At 51.8% G+C, this 9,180-nt stretch overlaps 1 protein-coding gene across 2 annotated transcripts in view; it reads right to left on the minus strand.

Annotated features, from left to right (window-relative positions):
• Rasgef1a (RasGEF domain family member 1A) overlaps nt 1–2,969 on the minus strand; it is a 92,055-nt gene extending 89,086 nt beyond the window's left edge. The window contains exon 1 of one of the 2 annotated variants that reach the window (XM_087904372.1): nt 2,867–2,969. The gene's annotated coding sequence lies outside the window, so the exon portion shown is untranslated. Of the gene's footprint in view, nt 1–2,372; nt 2,531–2,866 lie in introns of those variants that run through there. The other variant, XM_087904373.1, reaches the window with a different exon arrangement.
• Nucleotides 2,970–9,180: the final 6,211 nt, after the last annotated feature.

Consider the following 9,180-nt stretch of genomic DNA (forward strand, 5'->3'; position numbering starts at 1 on the left):
ACACCCCAGCTCCCTCACGTGACAGCTATCACTGCAGGATGCCTAAGGCAGCCACTGGCCAGCTCTCCCAGAACAAAAGTCCCTAAGGCAGCCCCTTCCCAGCTCTGGGCTGAGCATCCTGGTCCTTTGGACTCTGCCTCCCATGTTCTAGTTACATCAAAAGCTGCTGATACCAGCTGACTTTTCCAAATTATACCCCAGGATTGCTATATGGAAACCTCCTGGTGACCCCCAACCCAACAACACTCTACTGATGGGCTCATAACAGTCTACCCACTCTGAACTGGTCAGGACAGGTCTTGTGTCTAACTTTTACACATATCGGTAGCCCCAGCCTCCAGGCCCAGAAACATGTGAGAAAGGCAGAAGGCCACAAAGGGGGCTTACATGTCTACCCCAGACCCCCAAAGGGTCAGGGACCCTGCAAGTGACCAGAGGTCACCAGGGCCCTACCCCCCCCCCACAGTCATCACCTCCGAGAGGCCACCCAGTACCCCTGTCCCCTCGCTCTCTCCCTCAGCACATCACTTTCTTGCTAAGTGTACACTCACAGGCAGGAGGGAGGTGGGCAACTAGAGCAAAGGAACCTGGGAGGCAGCGGGGAGTGGGTGGAAATCACACAAGGCAGATTCTGGAAGCTCTGAGAGAAAAGCAGCCAGAGCAGACCATGGCCGGAGCAGATGGCCTCAGGAGGGAAAGCGGGAAGGAGGGAGGGGGGAGTCCCATCAGAGAGCAGAAGGTAGGGACCTGGCAGAGCCCACGGAGGCCCTGGCCAGGTCTTCTCCAACAGGGCCTCTCTTATGGCAAAGGGCCACACAGACATGGGCATCACAGTTCACTGAGGCCCACCCCACCACTGTCAGGAGCTCAGTGCCCCTTGCCTTGGCAGGGTATCTTCTCTCGACCTATTTTGCCATGTGGCTTCTACGAGACAACGGTTTTAAGGTCATAAATTCCACCAGCCTAAGATACTCATTGCAGGCCCCTCTGCTGTGGTTCTGCCAGTGAGGAGACAGACCATTCCAGCATATTCCAGCTTCCATTTAATTGCCTCTCCAGGACCTGGTCACCAGGGTGGCAGCCTGCTCCTCACCCGTGCCCTGGGAGGGGGGACCTTACACAGGTGCAGCTCACCCCCTCAGCAAGGCCCATGCGCTGCCCAGCATTTCCCCTTCTCTTTTCCTTTCTCTTCCTCCCTCTCCTCCGCCCCTCCCTCTTCTGACTGCAGTTGCTAAGTTACACCAAACCCCGCTCTGTTCTCTGTGAACGCTTCCATTGCCACAATTTGCCAGGTAAAAGGCAGCCATCCACTGGCAGCAGGAAGATGTATCTCAGAAAACAAACAAACTCCTGTGTGGATTTTTTGCGGGGAGGGGCTAGGTCACTGGCACCCCTGCCTGGGAGCATCTGCTTGAGCTCCCAAACCCCAGGAGACGTGCGTAAGAGCACACGGCTTCCATACTTTATCATGGAGTCTGGTCACACTCTTCTCAGAAGCAGAGCCTGTGGGCCCAGGAAAACACACACACACACTCAAGCTGAAAGCCACCCAAAGGGTCGCTGGGCCACTACAATCCACAGCCCTAGAGACAAAAAACGAAACAAGGTTGGACAGGCAGAGAAGTCACTCTTCTGTCCCCAGACCACACAGCTAAGAGTCCCTGATGTCCTCCCACTCTGGATGCCTTTCCTGGGCTGGGTACCATGGTCCTAAAGTGGTGTCACTGAAGACAACCATGGAAATGCCCCCAGGAGTCATCAGAACCATGGTGTCATTCTGTTGAAACCATGTCTCAGAGGGGCCTGCAGTCTGCCCATAGCTCACAAGTCAAAATATGTGGCCTCCCAATTACCTACTAGGATAGGAGGTACTATTTTGCTTTGGAGAACCCAGGGCCCAGCAGAGCAGGTTCTGTGCCCACAAGGGCTGGAGTGAACAAGAAATCAGGGAGAAGTGGGGGAGCCCTAAGGAGATGAAGGCTTCTGTAGGCCAACCTGACCCTAGGGCAGGAGACCATCTGAGTCTCCCCCCCTTGTCTCACAGTAGGATAAGGCTAATAAAAGCAGGGAAAGTGAACAGAAAAGGGCTCCGCTGTACTGAATAGGAAAAGAGGGAGCCTGGCCATCTCCAAGTCTCAGGCCCCATGCAGCTCCCAAAGGCAGCCTCTTGTCAAAATCTACTACCTGCTTCTCTCAGAAGTAGCCTGAGACGCAGAGAGCAGGGACCCATCAACACTGTGCCTCCTCAATCATTAAGCAGAAGGATGGACGGACACGGACACACACACACACACACACACACACACACACACACACACACACCACACCACACCACACACACACTTATTCCAACTAGAACCAACCAGCTGTACCTGTCGAAGTCTGCGCTCCCAAACGGTCCTTCAAATGACCCCGGCCCACGGGACAGAGGGACGCACCTCACCATGCCCCTCAAATGCAGAGCTTACGCCCCAATTCCTTGCCAAACAGCAAGTGCGTGAGATGCCACCTCGGACACAGAATGCACAAGAGCAAATGGAAACTTCCAACTGCGCAGCCCCGAGCTCCTAGGATCCCCGACCCCCTCCCCCACGCCAGGCCCTGGGCAGTGGGACTTGCCAGTGGTGCCCACGCCTGCCACCCGGTGCGCTCCCTCCATGCTCATCGCGGCTGCCCCGTGCGCGGCAGGTGCAGGAGGCACAGGGGTCCCGCCGTCCAGCCCGGGGCGGAGTTCCAGGAACTCCACGCGGGGTTCCACGTCGCCCTACCCGGTGCCGGTCCCCTGACCCACGCCCGTGCCCGCGCCAACGACCCGAGGGGACGGCCCGCCGGAGGACCCGAGGGGCGCGGGGCTGCCGCTGCCTACCTCGGTCCGTGCCAGCGTCGCTCCCGCGTCGCCCTCGTGCCGCAGCCCGGCCCCGAGCAGCGCGCGGCCGGCGCCGGCGGCTCATGCTCGGCGCCCCGGCCCGCGGCTCCCGCCCACCCGCGGCCGCCCCCGCGCTGCGCCAGCTGCGGGCAGAGCAGCTCCCTCCGCAGCCGGCGCCCAGGAGCACGAGCGCGGGGAGCGGGCGGCGCGAGAGCGCGGGGAGCGAGCGGGAGGGCGCGGGGCGAGCAGCAGAGGGTGCGGGGCGAAGGTGCCGCGGGAGAGGGCGGGCCAGGCTTTCTCAGAAAATGGATATGGCAGCCAACAGCCCCAAAGATGATGTGGCTGCCTCATTAAAATCCATTTGGCCACTCTAGGAGAGCTGCGAAAATGTTTATCAGCGGTACCTGGCGCTGAACGTGCTCCCTTCACCCAGTCACCCTGCAGGGTTGGTAGGCTTTGGCTTCCCCATGGGCAGATGAGTAAACTGGGGAAGACCAGGGAAGTGAAGTGAACCTGTGTGATCTCAGTGCTGGCGAGTACGGGTCAAGGCTCCAAAGTCACCTTGAGAGATGCTATGGCTCCCATTTTTCCCAGAACCACGAGGAAGAGCCAAGTCTTCTGGCCTCCAGTGGGACCTTCTGTCTCTGAGAAGATAGCCCCAGGATTCAGAATGACCAGGGCAGGCAGCCAGACGCAAACAAGTACAGCATAGCCAGGCCACAGGTGGCAGGTTTGGGCGGAAGATCTCGAGGGTCCCCACGACACCTCTAGAAGAGAACGGAGACCTTTCTTCCTCATTCATAGTGGGAGTTTCTGGAACACCCACTATATGCTAGATGTCAGCATTGATTTGGGCCTGGTTGGAACGGGTACTGTCACAGCAAGTGAACAGAAGGAAAAAAAGATGTCAGAGAACAGTTCAAGAGTTCAGAGGCTCCAGATCCCTGGAGGGAAAAACAGTAGGCAAAGGAGCCATGGAATGGGCTGTCGATGTTTGCGGTGGGCCAGCGAGTCTTTGAGGAGAGGGCATTTGAACAAAACTGTAGGAGTCAAGCCGTGCTGGCTTAGAAGAGTGAGCTTCTCAGGCCTGTGCAAGGCCAAGGGCAAAGGATCTGAGATCCAGGGCCCATTGGAAGGAGGCCAGAGCAGGTGGAGTGGAGCAGAGACCCCAGGATGTGCCGAGTGACAGAGCAGTTCACCTGGTCACACAGAGAGAGCTGAGGAACTTCTGGGAAGGTGGGGGATTACACGGTGACGTCATGACCTCACTTTCAAAATTACTTTATGGAAAATGTCAGACATTTACTATAATGGAGGTCAAAGCTGGAGGTACAGCTCAGGGGTAGACAGTTTGCCTCCTATGCATAAGGCCCTGGGTTAGATCTCTGATGATGATGATGATGATGATGATGATGATGATGATGATGATGATGATGATGAGAGGTCAAAAAATAAGCACAACATGCCAAACGGCCCAACTTCAATATGGCTCATTTTAATTTGTCTGCATCTCCTCCCACCATTCCCTCTATTTACTATTTGTTCATTTGGTGTGAGCTTTAAAAACATTCTGTCAGTAAAACATGCAGACAAAAGCAAATGCGTGTTCAATAGACTCTTTAAACTTGCAGCAGTGGTTCAGTGACTGCGCTGAAAGGCGTTTGCACCTGGGCTTGCACTGTGAAGAGATTTTCTTTCTTTTGGTTCTTTCCTCCCCACCACCCTCCCGTCTCCCCCGCCCCATCTTTAATGAATGTTAAGCTTGCTTTTGCTATTTTATGTAAATTTTTCATACAATATATTTATCATGCTTTCCCCTCCCCCAACCCTTCCAGATCCTCCCCACCTCCCTACCAAAAAAAAATCCTCAAAAACCAAAATCAAAACAAGCAAATAAAATAACAATAAAACAAAGAAATACCAAAATGAAACAAAAGTTTCACAGGAAAATAAAAAGCAAAAAACCTGGAGTCCATTTTGTGTTGGCCACCCTGGTGTGGGTGAAATGACACTCCATTGGAGAAAACAGATTTTCCGGTTCCTAGCAGGTATCAGCTGAAGATGGAGTCTTGGTTAGGGAAGGGACCTTGCATCCACGTCCCCCTCCCAGTGGCGGACTTGAACTGCTGCAGGTCTTGCAGGTGCTCCTACAGATTTCCAGTTCATTTCTGCCTCCATCTTGCTGTGTCTGCAAGACTGTTTCCTTGGAATCACATCCACTTCCTGCTTCCCTGGCAGCCCATCACTTCCTGCTCTTACGGTCTTTTTGTCCCCTCTTCCACATAGATCCCTGATCCTTGGCCAATGGGGCATGATTAAGGCATCCCGTTTAAGACTGAGCGCTCCAAAATCTCACGCACATGCACACATGTACACACAAGTATGTGTGTCATAAACCCGGAGCCTCACACATGGCAAACAAGCCATGTTTTTTGGCTTTTGCTGAGCTATGTCACCAGTCTGCCAAACTTTTTTCTGAGGTGGGGGATCTTGCTATGTTGCTCTGGCTGGCCTAGAACTCCCAAACTCAAGTGAACCTCCACCTGGTCCTCAGAGTAGCTGGCACTATAAGAACCGGCTCTGTGTAACCCAGGGTGATGGGGAACTTTCATCCCGAAAGCTGAAGTTAACAGACATGCTCCGCTGTGCCTGGCTTGGTTTAACATAATTTACAGCTTAGGATGTAGTCTATTTTAGGCAATGCCCTGTATACCCTTGTGAAGCATGACTAATCCATACACATCGGTTGGGTGGGGCTGGTGAAAGAAGTTCAGACCTTCTAAATTGTTACTGGATTGGATCTCATCATCTGTCTGTTCCTGCAAAGGGGTTTCTTAAAATCTCTACTCTGGCCACAGACCCGAAACAACCCCAAATTTCTACAGATGACAGATGGGTAAATAAGTGTAGCACCCCCAACAACGGCGTACTTCTCCACAGTAAAGAGAAGAGCTAGTGTTGAATGTAACTTGACTGTTTCTTGGCTGAAAGACACCAAACTCAGAAAAGTTCGTCTGCACAATCTTATGTGATGTCCTACTAATGAGAAAACTGCTGGGACGGAAAAGATCCACGGTTTCCTGCATTGGTGGGAGGGGCAAGCATGAGTAGCGTAGCAAACTGTATTACCTCCTTATTGATAGGGCTATCACATGGTCCCGTACACCAAAAAGAACACATTTCGCTGTGTGTAAACTAATTAAAAATTATTTTTAATTATCATAAAATAATTTAAATTATTAAACTGTATTAGATTATGTGAACATCTTGCCATCTCTCTCTTCAGATACTGTCTTTAGGTTTCAAATACATTTTAAAGGTTTTTTTTTTTATTCTCTCATATATTACCTCCTGAACTGTTTCCCCTCCTTGTTCCCCTCCCAGTCTCTCTCCTACCTCACCTCTCCTCTAGATCCACTCCTCCTCTGTTTCCCTTCAGAAAAGGCAGGCCTCCCAGATATAGCAACCAAACATGATATAATAGGTTCCAATAAGACTAGGCACCTCCCCTCACATCAACCCAGTAGGAGGAAAAGGGTCTCAAGAGCAGGTGAAAGATTCAGAGACAGTCCCAATCCCACAATATGGAGTCCCACAAGAACACCAAGCTACACAACCGTAACACAGATGCAAAAGGCCTAGGTCAATCCCTTGCAGGTTCCCTGGTTATGACTCAGTCTCTGTGAGCTCATATGAACCCTGGGTAGTTGATTCTATGGGTTTTCTTGTGGTGTCCTTGATCCCTCTGGCTCCGACAATTCTTTCTTCTCCTCTGCTGCAGGACTCCCAGAGCTCTGCCTAATGTTCTGCTGCCTCTGCCTCTGTTCCCATCAGTTACTGGGTGAAACTTCTCTGCTGACAATCAGGGTAGGCTCTGGTCCATGGATATAGCAGAGTATCCTTGACTTTTTTTTCTGGTCCCTCTGTTGGTACTTTCCTAGATCTCCAGCCTATCCAGCCTCGGATCCCTGGCCCTCCAGGTAGTGTCAGGTAGACCCATCCCTCTTGTGGCATGGGTCTCAGTTTGTACCAGTCGTTGGCTGGCCATTTCCCCAAGTTCTGCGCCACCATCTTGCAGGCAGATACTGTCTGTCTGTAGGCTTTAAATACATTTTTAAAGATGTACTTATTTTTATTCTATGTGTATGAGTGTCTGCCTCCATGTATGTTTGTGCACCAGGTGCATGCAATGCCCAAGGAGGCCGGAAGAGCACATCAGATCCCCTGGAACTGGAGTTACAGAACACAGTAGGCATGATTGGATTACTCGGGCAGCCTCTATCAGGAGGGACTGTTGTATGCTTATGGGACTCTGTTTAGTTCTCAGGAGAGGGTTGTTATTAAACTGCTGGACCTCCCCCAGTCTCTGACATTATGTCTCGCTATATGTCTCTTGTTCACTGACGCCCTCTCCAGGGTAAATGGTTTGTAGAGCCAAAAAGTAGCTCACTATAGACCAGGCCAGGAAGTCCAGTCTCCCAGTGAGAGCTAAATAATCCTCTGTCCTGTACACACCTCACAGTTCAGGTATTTTGTTATAGCAGTGGTAAAACCAAAACCAAAAACAAACAAAACCTGTTACAATAGTCAGACTAAGGAGGAAGTCGGCTGAGCCCAGGATAGCTGTAATTGTAGAAACAGAGAGAGTTTACAGTGGAGTTGTACTGTGAAGAGTCCCAACTATCTGAGTCACAGAAAACGAGGACCCAAGGATGCGTGTGTAGGGTGTCTCCGTCATCTCATAGCAAATTTAAATTGCATATTAATCCTTTTTCTCAGGCAGAGCATACAAGCCCAGATCCGTAGTAAGATTCTGGCACTGAAGACTCTAGGCAGGGTTTTGGGGTGGTCAGACACCTTCCGCAGTGGCCTCCCTAGGCCTCCCCTGGTGGAGCTGAGCAAGGATGCTTTTCTGAAGGTGTGCCTCTTGTCCGTGGCTGAGATCCAGGACAGTGACTGGGGAGTAGTTCTGAGCTCCACCCACGTGAGCTAGTTCAAGCGGAATACTTTTGAAGTAGCTGGACAGTGTAGGCTGTGGGAATGAGAACTCATGCCTAGAGAGCCTCCTTGGCATAACTCTAGCCATCTTGGTCATATCTGTCATCGTGCCAGGCGGCATGGCATAAGTCACAAACACAAGCTCTGCAGAGTGGTGGCCAAGCACAGCGTGCTGGTGACTGTTGAGCTGACAATGGCAGCTGGCTTTTGAGTGGGCCCAGACGCAGCTCACCTCTGTCCGTAGTAGCTCTCTTTCTTCTGCCCTCCTCACTTTGTGTGATGTGCGGTTCTCTCATTCAGCTGCCACCCTGTGTGTGAGTCCCCATTAAACCGCACTGAGGACTCCTGGGTCCACCTGCCTCCTCCTCTCTCTACCCACATGCAGATGGTTACAGCCGCACGCAGATGCTGCCATGTCTCACTTGTGTTTCCCTGAAGATCTCCAATGTAGAGGTGCCACCATGACTATCACTATGGCCAGCACTGTGGTCCCACAGGAACCAGTGGTTCTCGGGGTCTCTGGTCCATGGCCAGGGAGTCCCGCCACTTCCATTTCGGCTCTCTCTCCTGACTTCTCCTGCCTCCTATTCTGCTGTGTATTTACTGTCCTGCCTGTACCTGCACCCTGCATTTCTTTCTTCCCTCTACCTTCAGAGCTGTCCCCTGGCCGTCCCCAGTGACAGATGAACCCATTCCACCTTCTCCACATACCCCCTCAGCCATTTGAGGATTGTTGAGGGAATTGCACAGTACTGTGTGCACACTAAACCCACAGGAAATCCACCAGCACCCCTCAGTCATCCTCCTGCACCCCCTTCTCTCCTGTTTTTACATTGTGAACTATGTCCTACATTCAGAAGAATGTGTGAAATGTCTGTTTATAGGCTGGAGAATAATCAACACAAGAACGCCCACAAAAACCACCACTCAGGGGAAGAAGTAGGACACTGCTGCCTCGGAGACGCCTCTTGGGTCTTTCGGCAGTGCCACCCCCTCCCCAAATCTCCTTCCTCCAGTGACCCTCATCTTGGTAATCACTCTCCTGTCGCTGTATGAGCCTTCCATTCCAGCAGCTGTGATGACGGTTTTTTAACTTTGTAAATAGGGTCATACTCTGGATCACATTTCAGGACAGGTTGAATAACCCTAACATTCAAAATGCATCAAAATGGGATATTTTTTTAATACCACAAGTGGAAAATTCCACACCTACCTTCCTGGGATGGGTTGCAGTCAGTCACAAAGCAGGCCTTCTAAAATATGGTAGCTATGTCAGGTTACATGTGTGAAACATAGATGGACCTAAATATGGTAGA

Source organism: Myodes glareolus, chromosome 3 (genome assembly GCF_982192425.1).
Source record: "Myodes glareolus chromosome 3, mMyoGla1.1, whole genome shotgun sequence".
NCBI lineage: Eukaryota > Metazoa > Chordata > Mammalia > Rodentia > Cricetidae > Myodes > Myodes glareolus.